Source organism: Pygocentrus nattereri, chromosome 9 (assembly GCF_015220715.1).
Source record: "Pygocentrus nattereri isolate fPygNat1 chromosome 9, fPygNat1.pri, whole genome shotgun sequence".
In the NCBI taxonomy this organism is placed as follows: Eukaryota; Metazoa; Chordata; class Actinopteri; order Characiformes; family Serrasalmidae; genus Pygocentrus; species Pygocentrus nattereri.
In genome coordinates, this window is record NC_051219.1 from 16,174,865 (window position 1) to 16,193,978 (window position 19,114).

The following is a 19,114-nucleotide window of genomic DNA, read 5'->3' on the forward strand; positions in this document are numbered from 1 at the left end:
AAACGGCACCATTTCTTCAACCAAAAAGCGAGTTACCCTGTCAGTAAGTGTTCGCCACTGGTTGCTGTCACGCTGGTACTTCTCTAGCAAAGGCCTTGGAGAATCGCTGACCTGAGGTTGTACCTCCTCCTGACGCAGGTGTGCTGCTGCCAAGTTTGGCAAACACAGAAGGATGGTTAACTCTAAGATGTGATCTTAGATTGGTCGTATTTCCTCTTGAGACAGATACTTTTTTTCTGCCTCATCCAAACTCGCCAGCGATCCATTGTCATCTGGCTCAAAGCCAAAATGTGCCCAAATTGGTGACACAGTATTTGGCTTGGAAGCTAGATTAGTCGCCATTGTTGATTTGACTAATGTGGGATCAAGGGTCATCTGCATGGACGTTACCATGTAAGAGATGCGCTTTTTCATTCAGCACAAAGGAGTTAAAATCTAACTGCTTTTATTTTTGTGTACTGTGCGTGTATATAATGTGTTACACTGAATGTTATCTGTAGGTATCACAAGTACCGAAACCTAGAAATAATTAAAAATAATCACACACAAAAAGAAACCTCCCATTTATATAATGGACTGTCCCTTTTCCTCACGTGCACAGCGATCACAACGGAAAAGTGTTGGGTCAGTCAGAACTTAGAGCGGGAACTATTCATTTTATAAATAAATAAATAAATGACGGTAATAAGCTCAACACCGCGGTACATACATACATAACCGCGGTATTGCGGTAATACGGTCATTGTCACAGCCCTACCTACCACTTTCAGAATCCATAGACGTGACTGTGTGTCATGTTGCTAATCCTTTCTGCTGCAAAATGTTATGAAACAGAAACTCAGTGAACAAGATTTCTTTGTTTTCCACCAAGACCTCAGTGAGGGGTGAAACTTAGAGATATCTGTGTCATCGAGCATTAACTAAGTGGCACTGGCAATGATGCACCCTTGCATAACTGCATTTCCTCCCCTGCCGTGAAGAGCTGGAAAGTGAGCACTTTTGAAAAATGTGCAAATTCCTTTAGACGAGCCTCTTGTTTCCACTTTCCTCCGCTCTGCCCGTTAAGAGCATGTTTGGCTTCCTGAGCTAAATGACTCTCAAGGTCTTCCCCCGCCTCCTCTTCTCTTTCTCTGCCTGCCTGCTCATCCCCATGGTGATTATACAGGCGGAGGGGAGTGTCTTCTCCTCATTCCTCTGCAGTTTTTGCCTGACCCTGGATTTGGACTCCTGGCACACATATGCGGGCCTCCTGTTGATTTACAGTTTACTTGCTTCCCCTGGGGGTCTTGCCCCAGAGTGCAGCTGAATGATGGAGTAGACAGGGATAAACTGCAGGGCCTTGGCTGCCTGGCCTGAGCAGGTAAGCTCAGACCAAGAGAGGCTTTGGAATGAGTTAAAGGCTCTGGCTGTGCACTTGAGCTGGACCCAAGAGATCCTCCACTGCACTGCGGATGGACGAAGCTTCAAATGGCCTATGGCACAATTGGAAAGCAAAAGCACACTATTTTTTATCCAGTACTTACTGGGATGAGACATACTGAATCAAAGTACAGTCAACTAACGTAATTTTAAGTGGACTTTTCAGGTGAATTTGCTTGATATGTGCCAAATAAGCACTACATTTATTCATTGGCTAATGTTTTAGTGTTTTTGACGCCAGTGTTCTATTGCCTTTTGGCAGAAACATGACAGGTAACCTGTTTATTCACAGCTGAAACTTGGCAACAACTAGGCCTTGCAATAGGTCCTTTCTTGGCACCAACAGGCCAAAATCTGTATCTTATCAGTGAGCAGTATCTGTTAAGCCATGTAGTTCCATAGTCTTTAGTTTAGCCATGTCTTCTGGAAATAACTTGATATAAAATTCAACTCATCAATCATCAGGAGATCACAAGTTTGATCTTTAGTGACCTGTAGTCAGGAGTTCAAGAGACTGCCCTCACTCTCTCTTGTGTGACTCTTCATCAGCGCAATGCTAGCCCATGTGGGCAATCTTTGTTGACATTACAGAGTTGGCAGTTAGTGTTCTCCTCAAAGTGTGTTGAGCTGTCCAGTGGCATTCTGGTAGTAAAAGTTTTAAAAGATGACTGAGAGCACATGCTAGGCTTCATCTTCTAGTTAGTTCTTACCCTATCACACAGTTCTAATAACCTGAGAGGGTTAAGGCTAGACACGAGCCATCACATCTTTTTTCAAGCTGTTGCGAATGCATGTCATTGGAGGAGAACACGAACTCCCCCATTCTGTTACATTAGCTAATAGGTGCCTGCAGTGTCTAGGGTTTGCGGGGAGAGGAAGGACCATCCCACCCATCCTGAGAGAGCGAGGTCAAATACCTACATGGCTGTGCCACTCCAGGGTGAGGGAGAGTGAATCAGGAATCCTGGCCTGTAATACTATAAACACCACGTTGTGAGACTACAGGTAATTGGTTTGGTTAGCTATAAGCAAACGATCGTCCATCCATCCATCCATCCATCCATCCATCCATCCATCCATCCATCCATCCATCCATCCATCCATCCATCCATCCATCCATCCATCATCTTCCGCTTCTCCGGGGTTCGGGTCGCGGGGGCAGCATCCTGAGCAATGAAGCCCAGGTCTCCGATCTAAATCAAGCTTTTTTGTCTCTTAAAACTGAGCGCCAGTTCGGGTTTAAGTTGCTGTGATAGTATTGACTAGAAATGGATTCTTCAGACTCCATCAGCTATCTCCTAAAGTGGTTCTGCCACACCTCTGTTGCTCAGGCCACCTGCACAGGTCTGGTCTGACGGTTTTGGTGTCCTTTTTATTACACACACTGCACTTCCACTTGGGTGATACTCATCAGAGTATTCAAAGTCCGCGCTCCTTTACCAACCATTCCGTTATGCTCAGGTATGACGGCTGTTATTTTGTTTCTTTTTGCAGTTTTCCCTCCTTCTGGCTAGAATGTCTGATGTGATTCCGTTACACTGTGGGGCCTCCGACTGCAGATGCCCGTTTCTCCACCAGCCACTGGTGCTTCTTTTAGGGATGTCTGAATGAATTTAACTCACTGAACTGTGTCTTGTGCTCTGAATACAATGCAGTACTTCTCATTGCACTAAACCTAGACCTTTGCAATTGTGTGCAAACAAAACCAAGACTTGTGAACCAGCAGATGGCTCTACGCAAGCTCAATGCAACTAATCAGAAGGACCACCTGTGCTTTGGGATTAATATGCCATTGTAATGGGAAGTGAATGAATGTTGGGTTTGCCTCTTAATGCTACAAAAGCAGGGAGGGCTGCTGTATGATTGGAATTCCAAGGGCATTCAGAATGACTGGATGTTGATGCCGGTTGCTTTGATGTGATTCAGCAGTACATGTGATTGATATGTAGGCTAGACGATGGCTTATGCTTCTGAAAGCACAAAAGTAAAGAAAGATGCTGCAGACAGTCATTTTACTAAGGATTGGAATATGCACTGAAATTTTTCCCACTGAAAATTTTCATCTGAAGATAATCAAAAGTGCAAATTAATAGTGGAATTCATTGCCTTGGGTGACCAACTGTTGCCTGTTGTTGAGGACACTGGGTTTTATAGCTTTTATAGATTATATACCATACCATTTTTTTCAGTTTCCGTTTTCATCCCAGAGTGAATTTTACTTTCTGCCAAGAATTTTCATTTCAGTACATGACTATTAACTAGCCAGGGCTTTATTATTGTCCCCATATAGAAAGTATTGTCCATTGTGTTTCTATTAATTTTTGAACATGACAGATTTGTCTGAAAGAGAGAGAACACTTTCAGTATAAGTGACATCTTTCCTTCTGTAAATTAGACGACTCCAGAATGTTGTAGAAAAAAGACCAAAACCAAGGTGGCTTTACACTCTGAAATTTTATTCAAATTTAGTTGCTTGAAACCTTCAGCAAAAGTAAATTGCATGATGTTAATTTACTTGAAACTCAGCCAATTTACTTGCAACTTCACAGTTGCAAGCGCCTCAGTTTCATGAAGCAAGGTTTATGAAACAGTTCTGTCAAAATGGCAATGACACATCACATGCTCACATCAAATAACATACTTTCATATGGTTTTATTGAATCAATTGACGAGAAAGTAAAGCAGGTTTTATTGGGTAGCGGAGTAGGAGAACCACCGACTGACTTTATGTAAGGTTGGTAGTTTTTCATTACAGCAAACAAATATGTTTCTCCAAGCAAATGTTTCTGTAACCAGCTACATTAACTAGCCAGCTAATGCTAACAGCTGTTTACATAACTGCTTGTACCAGCAAGTACTCTTGTTTGTCATCCTACTGTTATCATGATTTACATAGCTAGATTATTCACTTTCTCCTCTCTTGTTGCCCCCAAATTTTATGTAGAGCTCTGATGCATTTGATGATAGAAGGATGAAATTGATTACAGTAGGGAAGACTGAGAAAGGAGCTCCTCAGTGAACTTGTGCTTCTAGGATAAAACATCAAGTAGACTAAAACGGTAAGAGCCACTTAAACACTCATTTAGTAGTAGTACAGTAGTACAGCCTAATAATGACAGCATGGAGCATGCAGAGTGTGGCTGTATATACATTTTTTCTCATTTTTTTCACCTTTCCGAATAAAATACAAAATCCATGGTTCACAGACAACCATGACAGACAAAATGGTATACACAAAGAGGGCAAAATTAATTTTCAAAGTTCTGTTAAAATCAATTAAAAAATGATATTTGAAGATTATAATTTTTGGTTATTTTTGGGAACATTGGGTTCAAATAAAACCTAGGTCAGCAAACTAAAAACAGCCGAATGTACGAAGCTTAAGCTGATTTTTCATTGACCAGCTTCGTATTCGAACTTTCCATTCCACCTTAAATGGTGTAGCAGTTACATTCTGGCACCTAACTGCTGCACTATTTGAGGTGAAATGGAAAATTTGAATACAAAGCTAGCAAATAAGTCAAATTCAGCCTCAGAGAGCTGTTTTTTTTTTTTTTGCTCCATTCAGGAAAATGGTCAGTTGTAAGACTGGAGTTTAAGGGCTGAGCGAGGGCTCATTGAGGCTTGCTTATTTCTTGCTTGTGGACATGAACTTGAATTCCAATGCTTTACTTGTCTTACAACATAAACTATGCCAGAAGGACATTGACAAATATTTGAGGACTGTGTAGGTTTTGAGTCTTTCTGAGTCAGGAAGCTGAGTCTGAACCAGAGTCTGAGTCATGGGAGTTCGAGTCAAAGTTGAGCCACAAGTCTTTCTCGAGTCGCAAGTCATCAAATTCGTGACTTGAGTGGGACTTGAGTCCAAGTCATGTGACTTTAGTCGTCACCTTTGGTCTTAGAATGTTTTGCGCAACCTTGATTGCTTTTAAATTACTTTGTGTGACTGGAACCAAAATTATGTTGCAAATCCCCACATGCAGCCAGCTGCGTGTATGAAGTGTATGGTGTGTATCATGCGTAAACCTGAATGCATGAATTTGTTGTATCTCGCTGCATTATAACCGTGGACTGACACTTCTTTCAATGCTGACGTATAAGAAAAGAAATATAGCTACAATAGCGAACATGAGATATCGATCATATTTAAGGGTTTCTGAGTGAATTTCTCAATGAACTGTAGCTCCTGTGCTCCAACCACAGTGCAGTCTGGTCCAGAATACTGATCATAAACACCCTTCCACCTCACTCGACTGAACCTTGAGTGTGCAAACATAGCACCAAGGCTAGTGATCAGCAGATGGCTGTATGCAAGCTCATATAATGCGGCTAATCAAAAGGACCACCTGGGTGTTGATTGGGATTAATATGGCATTGTAATTGGAAATCACAGGTTACACTGATGGAACACGCTGTTTCGCAGCGCCTGTAATGATGGCTGCCACCTGCGTCTCTGCGGATCCTCTGCTCGATGCCCAAATAGTAACACGCTGGGAGCAAAAGTTCTTTTAAAGGAATCCAATCCTGGTCAAGTGCCAGCAATTTGTGGCATTTCTGGCATATTCTCTCTCAAAATATTGGACTTTAGCTTCATATTGGAAATCACTTGGTGGTGAGTTTGAATAGTGCTAGCTCCACTGCAAGCACTGTGGGTTGCCTGGGCAGCATTGTTTTGACCATAATAATGCACTGCGGATGGTAACTACCACCCATGTATATTTTGCTCCGGCTACATGGGTATAATTTTGTCTAAATTGACAAAGCACCGCATCCTGCTATTACTTCTAGGAAGGGGCCACTTCTAGGAAGAATGCCTTGGCAGCAATGGCAGCGCTCTGAGATGAAGGAATACAAAAAGCGGCTCAGGATAAAGAGGAAAAGGACAAAGAAGTGTGGTTTTAGCCTCAATAAATCCTTCTCTTTGACCTGGCCACAAGCACTCATGTGTTATGTTAGCAGGAAGCTGGGAGATTTACCAGGTCTACGCCTCCAAGGTCATGAAGATATAAATCTCTCATAAGCATAAGTTGTTTGAGTGTTTCAGGCTGCTAGAGCTTCTCTGTGCCTCCTAAACAAATGGGAGCTGTGCAGTTCTGAAAGCAGTTAGAGAATTTCCTCTGAGTTTTCAGCATGTTTGCATAAATTCAGTGGTCAAGGAAAGGTTTGATGTAAATTCTAGAGAAACTAAAATCGTTGACAGCGGTACTTATAGGAACCAGACATCCGAGTCCTCCAGGGCCTCTAAAAGCTGCCACACACAAGGTTTTTAGAATAAATGGTATGACTACACTGCCTAATGCCGGAAATATTGTCGTACAACAGCTTTGAGAAGATTTTGGCATCTTTAAAAATGAGAAGGAGAAGCATATGCACAGAGTTCTAGGGCGAAATAGTACCCAGAAAAAGTTTTTATGTGCTTACTACTTTTTTGCCATTATCAACATCGCATATAAAATATCAGAAGACACTTGTAGGTTCCCATCACCACCCCTGTACAGACAGTAGAGTGGTAAATTTCTCTACGGTTCACCAGTTTACATAAGGGCACTCGGAATGACTCCGTTTACATCTTGCTTTATTTATTTATTTTTTTTAATAAATTGGTGACGTTCTTATTTAAAGTTGTAGATGGTAGAGGTTGCAATGAGCTGTTGTCTAACAAATCCACTAATTTATGCTTTGGGCTGCAGTTGACTAGTTGAGGACGGTGGTCGGCAAATGCACAGGGACCATACTACCTATATTTTTAAACAAAATTCAGGAATAACTTTAAAAAAAATAGCCAAAGTGTTCACTGCTGTACCTCACTCTCTCTGAAAGGCTTATTTAAAGAGATGCAGCTGCTTGTTACTGGCATTTAGCTTGATGAAGAATCGTTTGTTTCAGACTGATAATACTAGTACACAGATGCACGGATTGCCAGAACTGGTTTAAATTCTCATTGTTGAGGTGGGATTCTGAGAGCTGTGGTGATTTTAGCATGCAGTTTACATCTGTGGTCTAATGTGGGTAAAGTTCCTGAGGCTGAAACTATTGCCATACAGTCACTGTTAAGTATCATAAATACTCAGTGGTGTTCAGTGATAACATCATATCAAGTGTAGAAACAATTCTCATACTGTAGTCTGCTTCTTAGCTACAGCATCTGTAGGGATGAGTCTGTGCCACTCCAGGTAAAAAGAGGTTTCTTTCTTTGACTCTGTCTGCTCCTCCATCCTTCCTCAACTCCAGCTTGCTCCCAATTCCACGACTAATCCTGTTTGGAAATACTTTCAGGGAAAGCGGATTATCTTGTACAGCAGCATGAATTTCGGCACAGTTCACTCACACTTAATTAAATTTAATATTGTCTTCCTAAAAGCTCACATTCTTTTTCTTTGGGATATTTGGACCAATAAGTGGCAGTAAGGGGTGCTGTAATTAAGCCTAATGGAATCTGTTCACCTAGGGATTGGCGCTTTTCATCTCATTCGTACACTGAGAGGACTCTCTGGAAAACGATTCTCTCTCTCAGCGCAGTCGTGTATGGCTTCAGCTGAGATATAGTATTGCCCATTGTGGAAGGGACCCACTCTAAGAGGGATGACTCTCATAGACAGGCCCTAAATGCAGGGAGGGCTGCTTTATGATTGGATTGCTGAGACCATTCAGAGTCATTGGACAAGAGATGTGTTTGTTTTGATGTAAAACAGAGATGTGTGATTGATGGGTAGGCTAGATGATGGAACAGGGCACAAAAAGTCCAAGGATAGAGCACAAAAGTAAATAAGGATGCTGCAGTTAGTTTACTTGCTGTCTATATAATGTTAGACAGGGCTTAATACATATAGCAAGCCTTGTCCTTCAAGTTTCCTAGGTATTTTGAGTTATTGGGTTCTTTAGATTGTACAAAAAGCCAAGTTTCAGTCAGAATGACATCCTTCCTCCTTGCATGTAGAAGGTTGAATCGATAACAGTCTGACATGAAGGTTAGCAGTACAATTCCAAGGTTACATACCTGTCTTCCTGTGTTGTATCTATGGACTAACACTACCTTTGTGTTAGTGCCGAGTGCCAAGGTAAGTGCTAAGTGCCAAGGTAGATCAGTAAAGTATATCAATTTTGCAGATAGTCTTCTGTTCTTTTCCACTTAATGTTTGCAGTGTTTTTTCTACATGTGGGCATCAAGATGTTCACTTACATCATTAGAAAGAGTGCCAGGCACAGTGTGAACTTGACATGCCGTCACTCAAAGTGCTCTCCAGCATCTCAAAAGATTGTCTTTGCAGTGTATGTAGGACTTTTGCACTCTCACCAGCAGTGGCTCCTGCTCTGCTCTGCCTGTCAGATGGGCTCTTTGTGCCGGGCAGATAAGGCCAAGAGGACAGAGGCGGCTTTGTGCAGGAAGGAGCTGGCAGAAGGATGGAGATTGCGTGGCCCTTGAGCTGAGGGGAAAAACGCACACAGCCTTTTCCCCGTCTGCACCAACTCTCGGGAAAGCTTTGCACTCAAAGACTCTTTAATGGTCTGTTAAGTGCAGAGACGCGCAGTGTGCAGTGTCTCCACACGCGCACGCACACACGCGCACGCACACATATATATATATATACACACACACACACACACACACACACATACACACACACACACACACACACACACACACACACACACACACACTCACACACACACATATCTTGGCCTGGCAGCAGCTCTCTCATTTCCCCTCAGTCATGTGAATAGTGCGTATTAGTGGCTAGATGAAAAGGGCACGGTAATCTGCGGCTTAGGCTCGAGATTGAGCTCCCATGGCTCCCGTGATAGAAGGTATCCCCTCAGCGCTACCATTACTCATACAAAATAATCATGAGGCTGTTGTGTGTGTGTGTCATCAAGGCTGAATTGCACTTCTGTATTAGAGTTCCAATAACAGCGTCAGGGTAAAATAATAATAGAGCGTTATGAAATACATGGATATTCCAGTGACGGCACTAGTCTTATCTCCATGCCTGTCTTATGCGTAGAAATGACACATTATGAAATAAACCCCTTTGTCAGGGGGCTGGTGGTTAGGAGGGAGAGTGTATAATTATCTTAGCAGTGGTGTGGACAAGGCTGTGGTCTGTAACCTTGCAGTAAGGTGAGCTAGAAACAAAATGCAAAGTTACTGATAATGTTCCTTTGAGTGAGATCATAGAAGAACCACTTTGGCTTCCTATAGAACCTTTCAGTGGATCGTCCTCAGATGATCCCTATTTTTGCTCCAATCTAACTCACAATGCATAGAGATTCAGCAAACGTGCTGACTGTCTAATGGGCCCTGAGGACTGGTTTGAGAGACACTGCTGCAAAGGCCCTTTGTGTAAACAAAATTTGTGAATGTGAAGAACTTTATAAAGTTTAAAGTTCTACTCAATATAAAGGTTGTGTGCCAATTAAACACGTTTTTGTATCCGCTTCTCGTTGTTGAGCTGTAGTCATTCAGTGTTTTGATGCAAAATGGTTTATTGTAGTGAAACTTGTCAACTCAGCTTTCTTTACAGAGGTGCTGACAGGAACCAGGGGTCGGGATTTCTACAGTACAAATATAGCAGTTTTATTTACTATCCAGAATGACCAGCTAAAATATGCAGAATTTGTAAGCAGTGCATCGTCACTGTCGGAACAAAAACAAAGCTCCAAAAGAGTAACTTTACAGGAGAAGGTAAAACATTTAAAAACATTTCAGTGGAAGAATGATTTATTCTAGGTATATGTGGACCATTTTGTACCATAGTTTATCATGAAAGGGCAATGGAGGATTTCAGTTAATAAAATTACATTAATTATTAATATTAAATACAAAGTTTTGTCCTGTTGATGATATACATGATGTGAAATCATGCAAATTTTTAGCTTTTTCTGTTCATTTCAATTGTTGGATAATTTACACACAATTTACGTATATAGTTACCTCAGATTTTAAAAGTATATAAATAAAACATCAAATAAAATTTTTAGCAGTTGCTGTTAAACAATCCTGAATTCTGGGGATGCTGCAGCCCCCGTAGCACCCCCCCCCCCTCCCCCATCCCTGAGCAAACCTCTCACATCTACACATCTGCTGAGTTTTAATATGTAATGTTGATAATGGTAAAATGTGTAAATGTGAAGAAATAACTTTTCTTTTATTGCAAAAAAACTTTAGACACAAACCTAATCTTAAATCTATCATAAAATGCATCAGACAGCTTATTCACAACCATTTCCCGTTATAGCTTTCTAGAAAGGATGCATTAACCAGTTTGGACGTCTGGTTCCTGTCACCACCGCTCTAAACAATTTTTCAGACTTGGTTAAGTTTCTCCACAGTGCACCACTTCACATCAAATCACCTGAAAGGCTTTGTTTAGGTCCACAGTTTAATCATATAGAAATGTCTGCAAATGAGTAGAATTCACCGTTGCAGGTTTTCTTAGAATTGTATGGTTGGAACACAGTAGGAACACAGGCTGTGTGTTTCTTCTTCTAAGATGTGATGAGCACAGCATTGATGAAGCAGTAAAGTAGAAAGAAGCCCCATCACAGTGCTGGACTCCCATCGCTGTCATCTTTTGATATCGTTTTGAACTTGCCGTCGCCCTGCTGAATGGCACAACCTGCTCTTTTTCCTTCTTCTCTGACTCATCTACCCACAAGCCCTTTTAACAGCACCTGGCTCCATCACACTTGGACCCAATAGCTTGGCCCACTCTGCCGTCAGAGTCCATTGTTCTTTTATGTCACTTCATGCAGCCCTGTGTGACAGCAGGGGGAATTGACAGCTCAGCGATTCCAGCCTGTGCTGGAATGCCCCCTTTTAATTCTTACAGATTGTCTTCAGCAAGGAGAAAAGAGCCCCCCCCCTCCAAAAAGGTCTAGTTCTTTTTTTGAGAGCCCTTTTTTTTTAGAGCCATTTGTAAGGCTATTTTTCCACATATACAAAGTTCAGTCTTAGAAGTTTGCTTTCTCCTCTGTTTCTCACACTCCATGTAATTCCAGATGGATTCACTGATGGTAAAGTCTGCACTCTGGGGTTGACAGTCCATTGTTGTGAGAACACCAGCAGCTGTCTTTTTTTGTCCATTTCCTTTTCTCAGTCACGTCTTCTTGAACACTACACATCCTTTCAGACTCGTACTGTTGATTTGTCCTCTCACAGTGGAAGGATGGACAGAAACACCGGGATTTTCACCAACATTTTCAGATTAGAAGTGAGAGTGGGGCCTTATTTTCTTCTGTTTGTCAAAAATGAAAGATTTAAGTACTCTTTATCTGATGGGAACAGTTTGGTGGTCTACCAGGTCTTGCACAGTTGTTTGGAAGCCCATTTTCCTTTTCCCTTCTGTACTGTAGCAGATTATATCTAATCTCAGAAATGTCTCTTAAATAGTATCGCAAAGTCACGACAATAACCCAAGACTTCCAGAGGTTAAGGAAGGATTTGGAACTCTTGAACCAAATGTCTTCATTGCATTGTTTAGTGTCTTCCCCGAACCACCCACTTTGAGATCTGTGGAGGTAGACTTTGTTTCTATGGTCACTCTCCTTGCTAGGAAACTTATACTCTTGAAGTGGAAATCTCCTATCCCCCCTTCTCACTCTATGTGGATCTCACAATTGTGTAATGTGGTGAAAATGGAGAAGATTAGAAGCGTTAAGTCGGGTTCCATCCAAAGATTTTCTAACACCTGGAGCCCTTTTTTGGATTACCTAGTCAAGTTGTCTTCATTGGACCTCCCTTAAAATAATATTTCAGGGTTTAAAGTATTTACTACAAATTTTTGTGTACATATTTGTGTGTCACTGTTTCTTATAAGTTTAATATCCTTTTCAAGTTGTTTTGAATGACTGACACTGATTTTTTTTTTTCTTTGTTGGGTTTTGGGTTTTGGGTTTTTTTTGTGCATTTATTTATTTAGATTTTAGATTTGTCCTTTTATCTTTTCGCTGTTGTTGTGTGTGATTTCTCTTGTTATAAACCCAATAAAAAGATTATTTAAAAAAAAAGGAAGGATTTGGGTGAACCACTACTCTGTGCCACTTACTCCACACTCCAGCAGATGAGCATTTCCTGTTTGGCTGCATGTTATGCTCAACGAAAGAGTTCCACGGGATGACAGAAAACGTCCGGCTGTAAGCCGCCGTCATCTGTTCAGGAAGAGCAGGCTGCAAATGTCTTATAACTAATACAACAAACAAGCCCTTTTGCCAAATTGCTCCCCCCTGGCACAAAGCCAGGAGCCTCTATCAAAATCGCAGAGGGTGTCTTGTTGCTCTAGCATCCTGGCCTTGACCCTCTCCATAAATTATGCGTGCAGCTGGTTTTGAGAGCGGCGAGTCACTGCTTGATCAGATGTGAGAGCTTGTCTGATCGCAACACAACAATAGCTGAGGGCCTGGAGCAGAATGCGGCCTTGTTTAGCTCCCCATGCTTTATGACTCATCAATCATAAAAATCTTAGCGTAGGCACAGCTGCAGTTTATGCATGGGTAGGCATGTTGCTGTGCCCGTTCCCAGAGAACATCTGGAACCAACCAAATGAGAAATGCAACACTTTCTTAATATGGCTAAAAAGTTTTCTGGAAGATGTTGGAATGTATTTTTATGATCCTAAGGCCTTCAGTTTGCTTTCACTGGTCAGTATGTGTCCACTGATAGTGACTCATTCTGTTTAAAAGAGAGTGAGGAGGAATTTTTGTTCTGTTATCAAAGATTCGATTCCTCCTACATTGCACTAGGCTGTTTTTTAGGGAGTGTTGATGGTGCATCGCAAAGTGCATCAAAGACGTCTTAATAGGTAGAAAGAAACAGAAGTGTCTGTGTTGGAGATACTGTACAGTTCAGAGTCTAAATGTGCTTTGAGGCATGACGCAATGGTGGTTTTAACTTCACAGTTGATGGCTTTATGCCTGTATGCTTTCATTAGTATCAGTTAATGCTCCACAGTGCTCCTCGCCTCTTTGTATGAATCTAGACATTATTGTTGAGCACCCTGTTGCTCTGCTTCAAAGCAAAGAGGATGAATCACAGGTCCAACGGCGGCATCTTCTTGTTGAGCGATGCCTGGCTGCCTGCTCCCTTTTCTTCATAACGGTACCTCTGAACCGACCCGATCTGCCTGCAGGAAGAAGACGGATGAGGTCGGGCACAAAGCCCATTGCTTAGAAGGCCTGATCAACTTGCTGCGGCCAGCCAGTCCATCTCTCTGTGTCTAGCCAGAGTGCTGATGGAAGGCTCTGATGTGTGATCTCTGAGAAAAGAGAAGTCGATGAGAGGCTGCCTTTTTGAACACCTTCAAGTCATAATTTCAAAGTCTGTTGATTTGCACTCAAACATAAAGGATATCAGAAACTTGTGCATGTTTGAAAAAAAAACTTACTTGTAGTTATTTCTTTGTTCTGATGTAGGACAAAGTTTTGCAGCCAAGTCCAACTCCACTGCCTCGGTGAGGAGTGTCCCAGTGCATGGCCCAGTCAAACCCCCTACCATTGTGAAAATCTCCCAGTTTGCAACCAAGTTAAACTTCCCCGCTATGATGAAGAGTGTTCTGGCTCACATGTCAGCACAGTGTAAGGTCTCGACTGGTTCTTGCCCCTTTCATTTTAGCTCAGGAACTTATGATAATTCCAATAGCACGTGAAGGAAGCACAAGCAAAAACCCAGCCAGGTTGACGTTAAGAAACAAATACTTGCTCTGGGCAGAACATAAAGGCATCCTCTCGCTCAGTGCACACACGCATTCTTATGCACTGTCGCTTTTGATTCCGTACATATCCGCCCACTCCATAAACACACGGATCCTCATCCAAATCGGTGACACTTAGGTGAAATGGAAACTCAGGCTCGTGTTCACGCATCTATGCTGCATCGGTAATTACTCCAGAGCAGATTTGCCGAGTCACACACAAGGAGAAGGAGGCCTGTGGCTCGCAGGCATCAGTGTGCTCACTCAGCAGCCTTTACACACGGCTCTCCTGCAGGCAGACAGCACGAGGCCAGAATAACAAGAGGCTCACAGAAAGGCAAACTGCGTTTTGGGGCTTTGCGTCTCCTCTCTCTACTCATGTTTGCATGCTGATCCCTTGTCCTCCCTGTGAAGGGAGGGACATGTTAAATAACCAGTTTATGATAATCCTGTTGGACCGTTTATTACAAGCCTCTAGTAAGTTAATAAATCACCAATGTGTGTGCTTTTGAGGTACAGCCAAGCTTGTTAAATTTATTGTCTTTTTACACGTTCAGCCTAAGACAGCAGGCTAATTGAAAAATATTGTATTGCCTGTACTTTGCATGCTGCTTTATTGAAATACCCGAGGATGCCTTTATGCAGTGGCCCATTAATAGCAGCTTGTTAGTAACCAGTAATGTGTTAACAGCTTTTTTTAGTCAGAGGACGTTTTTTACAGGGTGAGGTGAATATGAGGCAAGAATTCTACTTAGCTCAACTACAGGGTCCTAATTAGAGGTCTGCGCAGGCTTGAGTACGAATGCCTGCATCCTCCCACTTCAACTACAAATCACATCCACACCCACCTGCAAAATATTGCGCCATTTTTGCCATCACCCATCCACTTCAACTACAGAACCCGCCTGTGAGGGGGTATGCCTATGGTCCTTAAACACACCTGCCTGCATTTGCCATAATACACTGGTGGGGGACGTATTCACTCAATCCCCTCAACACAATGGAACAGCCTCCACACCCATCAGATATACCCATAGATATATTTTGTATATTTTAGCCTAAACCACAGCCAAGTGTAAAAATCCACAGTAAAGCAGATTGACGTTAGTACTTTTTGTCTGTAACAATGTTGTCTTTTGTTTTTATGTTTTTAGTTAATTACTGTACAAGACATTTTCGGGTCAGCCAAAATGTAATTAACGCCAAAATAGATGCTGATGCCACAACAGGTTAAGCCAAAACAGTTGTCTTTGAGAAGAAAACAGTCAGATTTTGGGCAGAATTCATGTGTTTTGCAATTTGCTAGCCAAGCCCCCCTCACCCCCCCACCCCACCCCAAAAGCCCACCACATGCAGACTTCAAGTCCTAATGAATATCACAGCTATTGTCCGACAGCTAAAACTATTCTATAGTACTCTTCTGTTTTCCTCTTCTATTCTTTTTTTCTCCTTCTCTTCTCTTCTCTTCTCTTCTCGTCTCGTCTCGTCTCGTCTCGTCTCGTCTCGTCTCGTCTCTTCCCTTCTATGTAATGACGCTGACCACTTTCATCCAACCCTCTTTGCTCCAGTTCTGTTTCCTCTCCTGCTTCTGCTCTTGCTCTCCCTCGTGTCTGAGCTTGTTGAGAAAGCTCTCAGCAGTGCTCAGCAGGATCCCTATACTAAAGGACACGTCTCCCATCACAGCTCGAGGATCACAGGCATCTCTGCTTTGATACGCCCCCGTCGCCATCTCCCCCTATAACCTCCCCCCTACCCCCCCCCCCCCCCCCCCCCCCCCCCCCCCCCCCCCCCCCCCCCCCCCCCCCCCCCCCCCCCCCCAACCAGCTCACTCCTTCTTCTCAGCCCCTGCTGAGTGGCAGGAAAGAGCAGAAAAGAACTTTCAAAAGCTCCTGAATGCACCATAGCGTCTTGATAGAGTCTTAAAAGAGCAGTGGCGGTGCCAGAAATAGAGTAGCTGAACTATCTACAGCGGGGGGCTAACATACGGACCACAAGGGCTGTTTACCTTTATTCTGATATTGCACATTTAGAGCTGCAACAAATATTCAAAATATTCAATCAATTTGATGATTAAAGCATTTGAAAAAGAAAAAGACATTTGAAAAACCGGTACATTTAACATTTTACCACATCTTTTTCTTCAGCACTGGCTTGATAGCTAGCTGACATTCTCCTAGTCACATTTATTACAGAGAATAAATGAGCGCATGCAGGCTATCTTGCTCTTCTGAGCTGTTGGAAAAATATTCAGACTGCATCAACCGTTAAAGTCAGTGTGACTTTTTGAACAGCTTCAAGACCTCCATCACTCCACTCTTCACTGAGAGGAGTTGATCAAAGAGTTATTTTCATTTTTAAGACAATGGTTCCTATATATTCCTGCACATCTCACTGTTCAGGGTTGCGAGGTTGGGCAGAATCTTCCTGCTTAGCATTTTAATGCTACTGGGTAAATCAGAAAAAAGAACCCTCATTTAAGTGTCCACTTTCCATTTTCATTATAACTTTGAGGATTTTTATTCTAGTTTGTTTGTTCATTTAATTATATTTGGCCCAGTGAAGAGCACAGATATGTGACAGAGCTAGAACTAATTTTTACGACATGTACAACCAAGTGAGCTGCCCAAATGTTAAGAAGAGCCGTTTTGTCCTTTTAATAAAATTCAAACTACCTTACCATCTTGGCTGTAAATTTGTCTCAGTATGTGCTGATGATGTAGTACAGACAAAATAATATAAATGGAAACACAGACTTCCTTTGCTCTGCTTTAAGCTTTAGTTCAGCTACAGCTGCTTTTCTTGCATCTCTGACCAGAAACTTTTCCTCAAGAGTAGAATAGTTTCTTGTAAAATGTCTCTGAGCGTTTGACTTTTTATGAGGCTGTAGTCAGCTTCACATTCACCAGCTTCTTGTTCGAATTTACCCATTCCACCTTAAATGGTGCCTAAAGTGCCAGAATGTAACTGCTGCACCATTTAAGGTGGAATGGAAAATTCAAAAAAGAAGCTTCAGCTTTGCAACTTTTTAGTGCTTGACAGTTTCTCGTTGCAAATTAAAGATACCAGGAAACCAACTGGAGTGCTTATGCAAATAAAATGCAAATAAGTCCATTTGTCTCCAAATTATTGATGCTCATCCTAAATCTCTCTTTTTGTTTTTTTTGTCAGCTGCTAGCTAAGCGAGATCGTTATTTGCAGTTGCTCTGTGACCATCAGACTAAGCACCAGTCCTCATTGTTTGTTGTTAAAGGAGGATTATTTTATTTATTTATTATTTTATTTACCTAAGAGTCTAATTCTGCTGTGGAGCCGCAACAAGGTAGTAAAAGAGCTGCGTGCAGCTCTGGAGCCACATGTTGCTGACCCCTGAGGTAGGCAAACTAGTCAGTTCCAATAATCATTTCATCAAAGTCAAAAAGTAAGATAGCAAGGCAAATAATGTGCCTGTTTTGCCTGCTTTTCTGTGAGTGCTGTGAGGGAGCTACATATGTTTTCAGAGGCTGGAGAAGAGAGGCTTCCAGCAGGCCGTGACACTGTGTCAGACACGTTGGACGGATGAATAGAGGTGCTGCGGCCACTATTATATGCTTTTTTTCATGTTCCCTTTTCATCTCTCACATCACACCGTGTCAGGGGAGCACTCGTGAGTGTCATGAATCATAGAGGGGACGGTAAGGGGGACTCGTCAGAGGCTGGTCGCCTTCAAACCAGACAAGGGAAAAGACTTCAAGTCCTTATCCTGTGGTGATGGTTTGATTGCTGGCTTTAGGTTGTGTGATCTTTGCAGATTAAAGTTCTCTGGCTGCTTGTCACTAACAGTGGTTCCGCTACAGGCACCGAACAGCTCTCAGGCTTTTGGCCTTGTTCTCAAGCTGTTATCGCTGTGATGCTTCACTTGAGGTGAGCCCAAGCCCTTAGGCCTTCATTGGTGTTTTTGCCATGTTTGAAGGCTGGAGTGGGGATCAGAAGCGACAGGATCCGAGAGCACCTGTGTGCCAGCCTGGCGTTATCTTTCATAGTTATCCAAAAATCCATTCTGTTTTTTTTTTGTTTTTTTTTTCAGTTTTTTAGATGTGAATTCGAGAATATTGGGCTGATGTGAAGGCTAATCACAGATCTCACAGGCAGATCAATTTTACTAAGGCTAACAGCAGGGAGTCTCACTTTCTGGGCCATGTTGGTGATGTAGCAGAGCTCTATTGGGAAGTAATCTCTGAAGTGCTGAATCACTAAGAAATTCAACTCTCTCCGATTTTCCATTTTTATTATCAGTTGAAACTGCACTTTACTTTGTAAATACATGTCATAACAAGTGCAACAACAGAAATGCACTCTTAAGAAAACAAGATGGGAACCACAAAGGGTTATTTAAATGATAGAACCATGAAGAACCACTTTTCTTTTTACAAGCATGAGATTTGTGAGTGTAATTTGTGTGGTATTTCTATGATTCATGAAAAAATATTTTAAAGAGAACCATTTTTGCAAATGAAATGTGTTAATGTGAAAGAAAGAACCTCTGGATGATGTATTACTGTCTGTAATGTTAAACTGACTTAAAATCTTTTTATTATGTGGAGGGCCCTCTCCTCACTCACAATCAAAAATCTCTTTTTCAAAATTGTTTCTCTTAAGAACAATGCAGTGAACATTTTTAGGAAGCCAAAGGTTTTATGTATAGTAACGGAGTATAGAGGGAGAGGAAGAGGCAGGATGCAAGCGCAAATCCTTGTTTTCATTTAAAGCCATGAGGAAAGATTCCACCAAACAAAACAATAGGAACACTCTCTAACAAAATACTGCAACAGAAAGGAAACAAAACTAAAGAACATGAAGAGGACTAGAAAAGGACTAGGGCCTGAGAACATAAAACACTAAACAAGAACAACCAGCGGTATAAATACACGTGGAACAAGCCAGAAACGCCTTGGACTAATGAGAGGGTGGCTGACAGGCAACAGCACATGGAATGAGAAAACAAAGGCTGAAATGGCGAAAGACAAAGTTAT

At 42.0% G+C, this 19,114-nt stretch overlaps 1 protein-coding gene across 6 annotated transcripts in view; it reads left to right on the top strand.

Annotated features, from left to right (window-relative positions):
* Positions 1-19,114, top strand: part of magi3a (membrane associated guanylate kinase, WW and PDZ domain containing 3a) — a 228,475-nt gene that overhangs the window by 93,079 nt on the left and 116,282 nt on the right. The window lies entirely within an intron of this gene.